The sequence below is a fragment of the Dunckerocampus dactyliophorus genome, chromosome 2 (genome assembly GCF_027744805.1).
Source record: "Dunckerocampus dactyliophorus isolate RoL2022-P2 chromosome 2, RoL_Ddac_1.1, whole genome shotgun sequence".
Lineage (NCBI taxonomy): Eukaryota > Metazoa > Chordata > Actinopteri > Syngnathiformes > Syngnathidae > Dunckerocampus > Dunckerocampus dactyliophorus.
Window position 1 is genome coordinate 5,590,287 of NC_072820.1, and position 14,795 is coordinate 5,605,081.

Sequence of the window (14,795 nt, forward strand, 5' to 3'; positions counted from 1 at the left end):
TCAAACAAATGTCACAGCCTAATGGCGAGTATTTCTCCGGTGTTTTACAATGTTGTTTACAGCCACGTCAAGAAGCTAATTGCTGATGCTGTATTCATTAGCTTCACAATCACGGAAGATATGTCATGTTACACATATCAGTATCGGCTGATATCGGTATCAAAAATTGAGAGTTGGACAATATCGGCATATCGGTTATCGGCCAAAAAGCCAATATCGGACATTCCTAATAAACATCCTGTTACAGATAGGACTTCTTGTTGAAAGACTCCAAAAAGCATTGGTGAAACACGAAAAATAGGTACAAAATTAACCCAAAAATGCAACAATAATCGTCTTTGTTACTAACTGGTACAGTGTAGTGGGAGATTTTATGTACATTTGAATGATTGTTTACAGGCTAAAAATGCATTTTCAAATGCGATTGTTGGAGTTGGAGTGTGGACGACAATCAGCGACGGCAGTAACAGTATTAAAAATAATAGCATTATTAATGCCATTGTTGTTTTTTAGTAACGTGTAATCGAATTACTATTTCAAAAGTTTTTTACTGTTTCAAAACTCATTACAACATGACCGACAGTGAAATGCGGCGCGTTATGATTGTAGCGTCCCGACAAAGTCACACACAGTCTGACGCTCTGTTTTAACTTTATTCTGACCTCAACACGGCAAAGTTGCACTTGAAAATGCTTAATTTAGGAACAAAAAACCCCCGTAACATTAGCTTAAATATGCATATGTTTTGACTAATAATAGGCCGCATTCAACCACGGAACAGCATGATGTATTATTTCACATACTTTTGAAAAACCCGTGATAGAGTGAAGCTGCGGAATGCGAACCACAAAGAGGCGAAGGACGACAGTAAATACTTTTTTAAAGTACAGTCATTCGTCCAACGCTGACGACAGGGCAAAAAGGAAAACAGAAGTAACATTTAGTCAGATCTCATACGGCTGTGATCAATGATGAGTTGTATTTACCGGCCGCAGGGCAGACGAGTGTGTGCGTAGGTTTTCTCTGGCCTCCTCTGTCGTCCGACATCCCAAAAATATGCATGTTAGGTTAATTGGCGACTCCAAATTGCCCATCGGCCCACAGAAAATGGATAGGTATCCAACCTTTTAGGGGCATATGATTTAAGTGAGCTCAGCAAAATGTTAGTTGAGGCCAGGCAGAAGCGTATTTGATTTTCCCTCCCGTGACATCGAAATGTTTGAGGTATCCCCCGCCTCACCCAGCCTTGGCAGGTACACCTCCATGGACATCTCTGCCTCTTCACACTCATGTCCACACACACACAGACAGACAGACAGATGTGCGCAGCTGCCACACACCTCCCAGTGTCTCGCTGACATATATATTTAACCACCCACACGCACTTTACACGACACGGGCGCGTGCGAGAGGCACAGTGCGGCGCGCTGACGTGTGGGCAGGCTTTCCATCTCACAGACCCACGCGTGACGACCTGTCTGGAGACATTCACGTGACATTTGGTGGGTGTTTACGTGGTGCGCGGGCCAGATTGTAGGCCTCGATCCGCACTGGGGTGTAGGTTCACCAAGATGGAGGCACGTTTGGATAGAGACACACACAGAAAAGCTGCTGCAACCTCTTGTTTAGAGAGGCAGAATATGAAGTTGAACATTATACAAATATGATAATAAGACTCCTCTCTTCTGATATTTTCAGGCTCTGACCCAGTTTTGATTTATGCCACCTGGGGCGTTACTGTGATACGCTGCTTCACGGAAGAGCTCTAAATCCTAATAATTACACCGGCAGCAAGCTGGTGGTGTTTCATGCTGGGTAGCTGTTTGGTGGAGCAAGAACTGAAAACAACAGCAATCATCCAGATTGAGAGCGGCGCCACACGTGTGCTTGGCGAGGAGGAGGAGCCACAGCGTCTACTAAAAGGTATGTGGGTGACAAAAATGGAAAAAGGAGCCAGATGGGAGTTTAAATATTCTGCTCAGTGTCGTTCTTCATCAGGTAGTGCAGCCATAACCCGGCTGGTGAAGAATGCGGCAGATGTGCGACGGGCGTGGGAGAAGAAATCAAATGTCAGTCGCTAATGGCGGCATGTTGTATTAATCACAGTCAAGGGGCCTCCTTAAGACGCCAACATCCTTCGGGGTGGGGGTGTCATAGAAAATAATGCAGCAAAGAGACCCACGTTGCAATGCAGCATGAAAAATGCCCTCCATCTGCAGTGACTCAGCCAGTGAATCCAAGGTAAAGAGGAATATGTTTACCCGCTCTCGTCTCTGGTCTGTCTCTCCGTCTCGCTCTCCACACACGCTTCAGTTCATGGACTCATCTGCTTGCGCACGCATGTACGCGCACTGTGGAGAAAGTACAGGAAAGGAGACAGCGAGGGAGACACTTGCTTTAGCGCGTTATGAAGGCCTGCTTGCATTCATCAGGTCCTGTGCGCATACTGTTCCGCTCATTATCCAGCAATGCAGAGTTCATACATGCGCCGCTGTCTTCCCTCGTCTCAATAAAGCGGCAGATGCGGCTGTATCGCGCCCCTTCCCTCTCCACCACTTGGCTAATCTGTTAATTCCACATTCCCGGGGCGAGACAAACAATAAGGACGGTGGGCCCCCAGTGATCAGATCCACAAAATGAGAGTACCTATTGTAGCTGGTCTTTCTCATGTAAATACTGCATGCAGTGTCGACGGCAATCGCTACGCAGTGCTGTCCTACATAGACGCTCGAGTGCAGCGCGTCACCATTAAACTTCAAAACATATTTATGCGTGAGCGAGCACGCACACACGCACATTCATACTTAGTGGACCATAGCGGGGCAGAAGCAAGCACATGAATAAACAAGTGTGAACTCTCATTTATAATAGGGAATCTACAATGAGGACTACGGCAAGTGTTTGCCACTTGGGAAGCTCTTTTGTTATGTAATGGTGGTCCCAAAGTGTTTGTGTGACATAATATGAATTATTTGAGCACACGGCTGCAGCACCCGTTCAGATATTTGACCTGAAGTCCCATGACAAATTGCGTATGAGGTTCATGGCTGGTCAGGCTCCTTTTGGAGAGAATGCTTTTTTCAATGCTTTAATCTTTTGCTTTCAAATACGTCTTAGTCCCATCTACGTGTTTATTAACTGAAACACTTTGTTGTCTTACCTTTCATCTTTATATGAAGTACATGCACCCTATGCTTCTCCAGGAAAAGCTCGGATGCTTTGTTGTAAAACTCTGATCAACTTCTGGTGAGCTTGGATACGTGATCCTCCGTCTTGACTTGACATTTGACTTGCTGCTCTCCAGCTGATGCTGCTGCTGTCAAAAAAAAAAGCTGTTATTTTCTCTCTATGGAAGGACGGCAGTGACAAGCGCCACCCAGCTCAAGCCTCTTCAGGATGAGTTGGAGTACTGCAGTGCCTCCGCGTGCAACATTTCTGTGTATTTTATTGTGTGATTAGCAAGAATGATATCACACTTAGAAGGTCATGGTGTAGAGTAATCCCCCGTTTATCACGGATACTTGGTTCCAGACCCGACCGTGATAAGTGAACTTCCACAAAGTAGGATTCCATCCATCCATCCATCCATCCATTTTCTATACGGCTTCTTCCTCATTAGGGTCGCGGGGGCATGCTGGAGCCTATCCCAGCTGACTTCGGGCGACAGGCGGGGTACACCCTGGACTTGTCGCCAGCCAATCGCAGGGCACATATAGACGAACAACCATTCACACTCACATTCATACATATGGGCAATTTAGAGTCACCAATTAACCTCACCTGCATGTTTTTGGAATGTGGGAGGAAGCCGGAGTACCCGGAGAAAACCCACGCGCACACGAGGAGAACATGCAAACTCCACACAGAAATGCCCAGGGGAGAATCGAACCCAAGCTGTTACTGTGTTGGCCAACGTGCTAACCACTAGACCACCGTGCGGCCCCGAAGTAGGATTCCTTCTTTATAAATGGAATATTTTCATAGTTAGAGCATAGAAAACAGGTTTACGACGTTCTAAATAAAGGTTTCAGCGTTATTAGAGCCCTCTAGACATGAAATAACACCCCAATAGTCACTTTTACACATCCAATATATATAACATACTAGAAAATAAGACATATTTGACATAAAAAAGACATAACATAGACTCACACGTTAGCACTAACAGCGTACTTACGTATATATTTATATTTTCGTTCATTTAGCCATGCTTAATTTATGCCAAGGATACTTCAAATTGGATTAAATATAATAATCAAATTAATTTATTTTGAAAAAACGCGATAGAGTGGAGCGGCAAAATTCAAACGGCGTATTGGCAAGAGACGACTCCATAATAAATGTTTCTGCGGCATTATATCATTGGCCACATGCTGACGGTGTTAAAAACAATCGTACGGAAAATACATTTATAATACAGTTCAATGGACAAATATTAATATTTATTTTATGTTATCATTATTTGTTACGGGCTACAGCATACAAAAAGAGGACGTTAATGACTTTAATGTCATTATCACGATACTGAAAAGGTGCTACTTGGCACGAGGAGCTCGAAGCTATCAGTTTGTTCATCTTGTTGAAAAATGACAGCGTAATAGGAAAGGCTTTTAACGTGTAAGAACTCACTACAATTAAACATAGTCTTTTTTTTAACTCACTATGGTTAAACGAACTACTGTCACTCTGCATGCTCTTTCTCAACATTGTTGACGCATTCATCCAGCACGCCGCACATCTTCCGCCCACTTGCTCTAGTACAGCGCAGCTGCAGCCTCTCCTCTTTCCTCCAACAATGACTAACCAATCTATTCAACATTAAAACTTGAGGTCGAGTCCTTGCCTGTGAATGACTACTTGACTTGATTAGAAACTTGGGAAAAAGGTACATAATGGCCGCAGTGTCCCAGGGCATTGAAGCTACAATAGATTCCCTTTTAAAGACTTTATGCAATAAAAGGCAATACATCCATTAGGAAAATTAAGAAATGTCTATCGGCTCATGCCAAGGAAAGTAACATAGTTCATGTTTTTATCCCTGGTGTCCTTAAATGGATACATTTATGAAGGAGTCATTCCGTCACTAAGTCAATTACATTTTTGGGAAAGCAACAAGCAACAAAAACGAATTACTTTTTCAAAGTAATTTTCTCAATAATGTACATAAATCTGAAAATGTGGGATTAAGTAAATGATGACCTTGCGTTGACCTTTTAAACCCTTGCAGACACAGAAATAAATCCACAGACATTAACCACTCACACATAAAAATAGTTTCTGCTGTGGCTTCCCTCTGCCCGCTGCTATGCAGATGAGCTCTCTCCCTCGTTAACCCCGACCAATGGGAGATGGCCGCACACAGCTGTGCAGCCGACATGCCACTGGCACCGAGGCAGCACATTTTCACATGCTTGGACACATGCTTGCTGCGTGCACAGCATACGCACAAACACAGCTGCACATGTACCCACGTCCCACCTCTGCTTGGAGCGTGTGTAGGTGTGTGTGTGTGTGTGTGCGTGTGTGTGTGTGTGTGCAGTAAAGCCATAAAAGCAAGCAGGTGATTTTGGAAGCAGTGTTGTTATTTGAGGCATTCAATGGCATTTTGTTTAAATTGATATCGCTACAATGTGCTTCATCTCGTAGGGATGCATCACCACTAGCCTCCTATTTTAAGTAACCATAGCAACTACTTGGGGGGCTACTAGGGTGGCTTTGAGGGGAGGCAGGTCAAGGGGTTGAATGCTGTTCGGTGGAGAAATCAAATCTGCTCTTTGCGTAGACAGCAGCATGAAGATTGATGTCCAGCAGGAGGGGAATGTGCGAGGCCACTTCCTTTGGGGTTTCGGGTTGCTCTGACCCGGGCAGAAATCTGCTGGCCGTGCCCACTGTGACGGAGCTTCTATCTGACTGACGCAGAAACGGGGATCAGGGCGCTGCTTCCTGTGAATATCTTGAAACATCAGAGGACGTCCCTTCTGAAAGGTCGGATTTATTCCAGCCTACTTTCTTTCAATCACTTTGCAGTCTGGTTGGTGATTTGTCTCTTTTTTTTTTTTTTTTTGAAGCGAGCCCACAGGTGGTCGCTTATTTCACTGTCGCCATGGCAACTGCCCACCGAAAGCCAAGAGTGTTTGATAGACAAGGGAAAAAAGCCCTTCACTTACCTTTAGAGGAGCAGCTCCTTGGATGATGGCTGGCGTGGGTGTTTTCTCGCTTGCTTGCTAAGTGTGTCTGGGCTCTCACTCATTAAAAACAACCAGAACAAAACGGACACTGCACCCGGGGCCCCTCCGCCAGCCCAGGTTGTGCCACATTTCCCCCTCAAGGCGAGTCCACAGATGGACTAAGCCACGAGGGGCTGAGTTGGAGGGAACCGGGTACAATCTTGGCACGGGGAGAACGAGCCATCTGCCTGTCAGAACTGCTCTGTTTCAGACCCCTGCTTTGGCTCTTGTGTTCCCGCCACAGATGGACAGCCTTCCCAAAGGTGTTAGTCATGACGGGGCCGCCACGCAGTGACACACCAACGGCCGTGTAGTGATCATTACGGCAGAGGATGGAGTGAGACCGCTGAATAAATCTGCTGGGTATTTGCACAGGTTGAAAGGGGTTTAGAAGGCGAGCGTGGATCTGATATTTGCACACAACATTAAGTAAACGCTCTGTGGGTACCAGATATTAAATGTTTCAGCCTACAAGCCCTAATTCTACAAAGACTTCACTTTCTCTTACCCTTTTGTCCTTTGTCTCACTCCTAGACCCCTGTGCAATTTTTCTCACTTCTCCCTCTGGTGTATTCCCACACAAACGGACATGTTTGAACACACGCACTTTCATTTTCTCACCTAGACCTACTCCGGCCGCCTACTGCCTTTCCCTCCATCGCAGACTCTTTTTGACCTCTCGGCGGCAGCCAGTCACTAATCTGTTGGGATGCAGCGCAGCATATCTGCCGGGGGTTTCTGGAAGTGGATTTGTAAGAGAAACACCAGTAAGCTTCTCTCCCCCTCCTGTCTTAATGGCAGATTAGAGCATTAAGTCGACAAACACTACTGTGGAGGAAGGAACAGCAGAGAGGTGGAGCACCGCGCTGCTCAGAGAAAAAACAACATGTCACAAATAACATAAGTTGATGTATCGCCACACTGTATTGCATTTTTGTTTCCACCGAGTGCCACAGTGAAAAATGAAAGGATGCAGGGGTCACTTTGATATTTTGCAAAGCAGCACATGTAGATATGCTAAGTAGATAGATATATTTCAAGAAAGTCTGCATCTCAGCTTTGTGACGTTGGTGAAAAAGCTTATTATTAATATGAACTTCAGTCTTTGCTCTTTTTTTCCCCTTTTTTTAATTTTCAACTTTCTTCTTTAAAAAAATCTTTGGAAATTTTCTTTTATTCTATGACTTTATTTTCCGACTGTTTCAAACTTCTTCTTGTACATTTTCTTCTCGTAATATTATGACTTTATTCCCATAATATTATGACTTTATTCCCATAAAGAGTTTTTTTGGGGGGGTTTACTTTGTGTTTATGTTCTGTTTTTATGCTGTGTTCTTATGTATCGTTTTATTGGAAAGCACTTTGGGAGCCTGTGGGCTTTTGTAAAGTGCTAAATAAATAAATGTTGATTGATTGATTGATTGATAATATTATAGATCTTTACCCAACCTAATTTTTCAAAAATCACAACTTTTTATTTCTCATAATATTACGACTTTAAAAAACTAATTATTTTTTCTGACAACATTTTTCCTCATAATATTACATTATTCTTGTAAAATGACATTATTACATTTTCTTGTTAGATTACAACTTTTTTGTCTTAATATTTTGACTTTATTTTTCTTCTATTTTTCCATTTTTGCTGTTACTGATTTTTTGTTTTATTTTGTTTTGGTTCAATTATATTTTTGGAATGTGCCACGGGCCGATCAAAATCCAGCCGCGTGCTGCAAATGGCCCCCGGGCTGCACTCTGAACACCCCTGCTGTATTGTGTGCTCCCGCCCAGTATGACACTAATAACAATGATGTTACTATTAATCCCACAGCTCATCAGACAGCTGGATATTCCTGCCTGGGCGCTCTTCTGGCAGCTGGATGACACGTCGAATGGACTAACCTCAGTGTCACGTGTCAGGTAAGGTGGTCTGCCAGTGTGCAGCTCGTTATTGGGTCAATGCAGTGAACAGGCATTACGGCTCGCACATGTGACCTACTTCACGTCGCCTGGGTGAACTCCAGCACACTACGGTCCCTTGACAGAGTTTAAAATAACATCGACTTCATCAACACATTGCTTTGCCCAATCCTCTTTTGCAGAGGGGGGGCAAAGTGTGGCCCGGGGGCCCATTTGCAACTCGCGGCTGTCTTTTTATAGGCCCCCAGCACATTCAAAAAACATAATTTAACAACAAAATAAAAAAATTAAAAACATTTAAAAATCAATAGCAGCAAGAATGGAAAAAAAATCAGCAGTCAAGAATAAAGTGAAAACATTAAGAGAAAAAAGTTGTAATCTAACGAGAAAAAGTCATAATTTTAGGAGAATAACGTACTATTATAAGAAAAATTAATGTCAGTTTAGTAGCATAAAGTTAAAATATTACATAATTTTTTTTTTAAGTCATAATATTATGAAAAATAAACAAAACTAAAAGTTGTAACTTTTGAAAGATTAGGTTGGGGAAAAAGCGATAATATTATGGGAGTGATGTCAAAACACTATGGGAATAAAGCAGGGGTGGGCAAACTTTTTGACACACGGGCCACATTGGGTTAAAAACATTTGGCGGTCTATATATAGGTGGCATCAAACAGAACAACATGTTTGCTCACGGTGCAACGAAACGAAAACACAACAAGTTCACGCATCACATAAACCAACAATTAAGCGCTAAACATAGCACATATCTTCAAACTGTTACTTCCAAATGCCCGCAAGGCATGCTGGGTAGTCCAGCTGCAACAACAATATGAAGTATGAACAATAAAACATTGGACATCAAGAGTATGTTAACTCCTCCTTGTTCGCTTCTCTGACGACCTCCTCAACATATTTTCACAAAAGGTGAACCGCGATGTAGCGAGGGAACACCGTGTTATAAGTGAGAAACAAACAAAACAAATTAAAGTTGTCATTTTTGGACGATTAGGTGAGGGAAAAAGTTAGAATATTGTGGGGATGAAGTCATAATATTTAAGAAAAATTAAGAAGATTATTTAAGAAGAAAGTTGAAATATCTGGAAAATGTGACAAATAAACAGCAGCAAAAATGGGCAAAAAAGAGCAAAAATCACAAAGCTGAGATGCAGTTTTTTTCTCGAATCCCTTCACATTTTCCAGTATGAAAAAGTATGGCCACCCCTTTTCTCTCGCAGCCAAACCGGTCGAAACAGACGGCTGCCCCACAGAACGCGGGCGACCAGGGAGTCACAGGAAGATGCTGTCACTGGACGTTTGCATGTCCATTTTGTGGGTCTACCATCGGCATTTGCGGTATATGACAGTTTTGACCAGTCCAGTTTCCTCTTTGTCATCATCAGGAGTTTTAATTCTCCGCTGTCAACATTTTCTAATGCTAGATGGGATCACAATTTAGTAAGGCTTTTTTGTTTTGGCTCATTAAGCACACTCGAGCACATTGTTTTCTGGCATTCAGCACTCTCTTTCATTGTGTCATTTTAAACCACAACCAGCATCTGCTTGCTGCTGGAAAAAAAGCACGGCCTGAATGCCCAACACCTGCTCATGGCAAGAGTTTGAACAGCTAAAGAGGCTTTTTTTATTGCAGGAAACCAACACAGTCGCAATGAGATCAAATGGTGGATTCAGTGAATACATGCTGACATGTTTTTGCGTCTTTTTGGCAACACTAATTCAAAAAGCCGTCCGCACCGAATGCCGCTCAATGAAAAACAATGAAAACCAGAAGATTGTCATCATTTTCTTTAAAAAAAAAAATGGAAAAACCCAGGATGGCCATGACAGCACGGGAAAACAGGATCTTATCATTATTTAATAAGTCATTTCTTAGTCCAGGGGTGTCCAAACTTTTTCAACCAACCCATGTACGCAAACGTTTAAAGAAAAAAACAGCCTGCATCTCAGCTTCGTGTTACTGGTGACAAAGCACAGTATTAATATGAACGAACGTTTTCTCCTTACGTTACACTTTTTACTCTTTTTTTCCCCATTTTGGCTGTGTTTATTTTGTTTGTACAAATATTTAAAAATTCTTGTACATTTTTTCTCTTATTACATATTTATTCTCATAATATTTATATAACAATAAAGTTGTGATTTTTCTAAAATCACAACTTTATTCATTGGTTTGTTTCTCAAAACATTATAACATATTTTAGTTTTTAATATTTCAACTTTGTGCTATTTTTTCGGAATATTTAGTCTTCATTCACGCAAAATTACTGCTCTTTTTTCAATTTTTGCTGTTTTTTAAAGCAGTGGTCCCCAACCTTTTTTGACCCACGGACCGGCTTGTGTTCCCACAAACCTCCCGCGGACCGGAGGGTGGGGGGTTGGGAGTGAGGGGGGAGTGGGGGAGGGGGTGTCGTACATTAGAGCGATCTCAACCAAGTTTTTCCAGAGAGATGATTACATCGCTGTTTGGCGTGTGTGGTAAAAGGCAGTGCGCTAGCATGAATTAACTTGAGACAAATGTGCACATTAGCACTCAATAAGTAATCAAAACTTACCTTTATGCATTCCCACATAGTATCAGCATTTGACACCAAATATGAGGTGAAAGAAAAAATGGTAAAAATACAGTAGTAGTCTATCTGTGCGGCATGAGAGAAAGTTAGCACACGCACAATGGACATGCGTCAAGTGAGACGGATGTAACAGAGAGAATCCGGCCACTTTTCAAAATAAAACATAAAAAAATGAAAATGGAAATTATTTTTTTTCTGTGCCGCCCGGTACCAAATGACCCAAATGAGTCAGTGTATCTTAAGTGTATTTTTTACAACGTACACCGTACTTAGTCTGTATCCTCCATTTATTTATACATTATATCATGTTTCTGTCTTCTTTGTTTTTACTCCTGCATTGTATGTATTTATCTTTTTATTTATTTGAACGTATTATTTATTTTTCTTCTTGATTTATTTACTTATTTTAATTTCTTAACACTACTGCACAAGTACTGTTACACGTGATTTATTGTTCCGTCTTCTTATTAGAAAATTTGCAAACATTTAAACACAGGAAGTGAAGACGGCGATTAGTAGGACCTGGCTGGATGAAGGGTAGGATCAAATAAACTCTGCTTCTTCCTACTCTTTAAACACGGCACGCTCCTGAAATAAAATCATGTCATGCAAGCCATTGTTAGGAATATTCTGCATGTAAAAGGAGGTGGGGTGCAGGACAGTCTAGCAGCACGGGAGAACACAAGGAGGAGGGCCGGGTGGAGTGACGGGGAGAGTGACTGCAAGGGCGGGGAAGCACACCAAATCTAGAAGGAATCTGTAACTTCTAAGACAAGTGGAAATGCCAATAGAATAATAAAAAGATTGCATTGTAAAAATGAGTGTAAGACACTGAAGCTGTAGATTGTGTGTGTGTGTGTGTGGGGGGGGGGGGGGGGGGGTGTACATGTTTCACCCACCAGTGGTTGTGTGCCTCCACCGCTATCTGACTCCTGTTCCGCATGAGTAGCGATGTGTTTTGATGTGTGGGTCCCTCCTGTCTAATCCGTGCGCATCTCGACCGCGGGAGGATCGGCACGTGGGAGCACACATTTTACAAGCGTTCCACTGACATGCACACGCCATGCAGCGGACCTTTTGATGGCGCGCCTGTGTGGAAACCGCCACAAAACCGTGTTTTCATTTGAAAGAGATCAGTGGATTTTTTTTTCTTTTTGCACAAAGGCAAACCCAATTTAGAAATCTCTAACAAAGCTCGTCTTCCTCCGGCTTTTCCCTCTGTGTCTTGGTGGCACAGTGTGCTGCAGCGGTTCTCATGGAAAAGCTGTGAGAAAGGGGGATTTCAGGAGGCTGGTGAGAACGGTCCCCCGAAGAAGCTTAAGTATGTCCTGTTTTTAAACGCTTTGATCTCGCTCTCAGGCCGCTCACCCAACAGTTGTACGCTGCAGCGTTAGTCAGGACCTTCGCTGCTCCTCTCTGCTCTCCACACTTTTTTTTCTGGGCGTTCCGATTAGCAATTCAAATGGTGGCTATTTGGATACCCTTCCTCCCTTCAGCTTCTCAGCCAGTGTGACAATATTTTTGTTGAACACATTTCTCGCCTACGCAACTGTAGGGGGTGGCGAGATGGAACTAGGGGTTGAGGACGCAGCGGGTATGGAAGTAGAAGGTTTGAAAAGGACAAGACAGTTATTTCTAATCCCATACAAGGCATGGGAATAATGGTTCAATTGGAAAATGGATAAAAAGGGGTTTGAAATGTACTGCCTGTACAGACCATGAGGGAATAACAAGTGTTGGGATTTTTGCATTTGGTGGTAGTGATGTGCGACACAACCGATTTCGTTTCCGATCCAATACGGAGTCAAATTCAGGCTGGTATCGGCGAAACCGATCTGATACTGATGCTTTTTGAAAATGTACCCAAAGTGTCTAGTACATTTGAAAAAGTAGGATGTATTTCAAATCACAGTATAAAGAATACAACATATTTAATGACTTTAGTAAGTAATTTCATGATTCATTTAAATCAATTAATAATTCATTTGAGTAATTTACTGTATTTTTTTTTTATTTTTACTGTATTTAATTTAAACCCTGAAGTGCAGTGGCGTGAAACAGTGTTTGCCCTCCAACCTGATTTCTTATTTTTTTGTTTGTCACACTTAAATGTTTCAGATCATCAAAGAAATTGAAATATTAGTCAATGACAACACAACTGAACACAAAATGCAGTTTTTAAATTAAACTTTTTATTATTAAGGGAGACAAAAAATCCAAACCTACATGAATGGAATTTTGGCCCACTCATCTTTGCAGAATTGTTGTCATTCAGCCACATTGGAGGGTTTTCCAGCATGAAGCGCCTTTTTAAGGTCATGCCACATCCCTTTTATGCGGATGTTATTCAGTTTGTTCCACTCGACTATGCTTTTTAGTTCCTCAGTTATGCTGCTGATGAGGACAGTTCACAGGCAAGATGGTGTGCAGAAAAAAGATGCCCGGAATGAGAGCCTGCAAGCAAAGTGCAACATAATCAATCTCACAGCTTTTTAAAAGACACAACCATAGACATTCACGGATGCTTCAAAGAGACACCAGGCTGAAATTTAACATCACTTCTTGTTAAATCTCCATATGAATTGTGGTCAAATGTGGCCACAACAACTAATTAAAGAAATGGGGGTCTCCCACAATCCGGCAGCCAAAGAGGAAGGCTCTGCTGGCACGGCCCATCCAGCTTGAGCTCATCAGATTGCATGTTTGTTGCAATGTTATCCCACACAAACAGAGGCTGGCGAGGAAAAGTAGCAGTTAACAGCGACAGCGAGTTCAATATGTCACTGCCCTGTCAATCAGGTTCCACTCATTAGCCGGGCTTGTTCATCTAAATGTATTGTATCACCTCCTTGCCAAAACATAAAGTGATGCTTTCATGCGTGGTGGGCCAGGGGGGCCGCGGAGCAGTGCTAAGTCAGCGCTCTAGTTAATAAGTCCTTTTCATTAAACAAGCGTTCATTAAACATTCATTCATTCAGTCATCCACATTTGCATTTCTCATCATAAAAGCATTCATGAAACATTCATCTGTTCACATGTTCTCATTTGCATGCCTCCAAATGCATTCTTTGAGAAATGAATGGGGCTGAAATGGGCAGCGGGAGACGGGGAGGAGGGTGTGAGGAGGGAGAGGGGCAGAGCAGATAGTTATTACTCCATTTGAACAATCTGCCCAGTAAATGAAAGTAGAATTAGATTGTGTTACCTCTCATCATTATGTAGAGGCACTCACCATGGGGGGGGGGCAAAGAAATGCCTGTTGCACATCCCGAGGCTACGACATGAAAACAAACCAATTTTGATATCAAAGCACGTAGAGGTGGAAAATTCAACCCAGGTTGCGGATGAATTACACACCTGCAAAAACAAACAGTGACAGTATTGAACGTCACGTAGAGACCCACGCATCAATGTACTAGTACGCATGTAATCATATACACAGGGGTCAGGCAGGCGACATTGCATTGTGTTTTTATATCAGGGGTGTCTAAACTTTTTCCCACTGAGGTCCACACACTGAAAAATGAAAGGATTCTAGGAACACTTTGATATTTTGTAAGCCAACACACATACTGTAGATATGCTAAGAAGTCACCGTAGTTTCTGGTGGTCCCAACCCCATTAATAAGGCAAGAAATTCCACTAAGCAACCCTGACAAGGCACACCTGTGAAGTGAAAACCATTTCAGGTGACGACCTCATGAAGCTCATCGAGAGAACACTGAGGGTTTAAGGAATCTGAAGTATATGACTTATTTAGTGTTATTTCACACTTTTTTGTTAAGTACATAATTCCACATGTTCATTCGTAGTTTTGACAATCTACAATGGAAATAGTTATGAAAATAAAGAAAACAAAGTGTGTCCAAACTTTTGGCCTGTACTGTGCTGTATAAGCTGCACCGGGCTATAAGCAGCACATGTCCACGTCATTAAATGGCATATTGTGGTGCGCACGATTCCTTGAGGCCCAAGCAGCTCTTTACAGGAGCCAATCACGAGTTATGAGAAAACTCACAACGAGTTTGTCAACCCACTGGAAATCGTAGGAGGT

General features: G+C 42.5%; 1 long non-coding RNA gene across 2 annotated transcripts; it reads right to left on the reverse strand.

Moving 5' to 3' along the window:
• Positions 1–1,845: 1,845 nt before the first annotated feature.
• On the reverse strand, positions 1,846–10,861 carry LOC129177220 (uncharacterized). 2 transcript variants are annotated; one of them, XR_008569594.1, is made up of 4 exons: positions 10,724–10,861; positions 6,849–6,965; positions 3,161–3,313; positions 1,846–2,351 (listed from the first exon to the last, which is right to left on the reverse strand). It is a non-coding gene; the product is annotated as an uncharacterized LOC129177220 (long non-coding RNA). The 2 variants fall into 2 exon arrangements; XR_008569593.1 differs by having other exon boundaries at positions 3,161–3,316.
• Between the last annotated feature and the right edge of the window lie 3,934 nt (positions 10,862–14,795).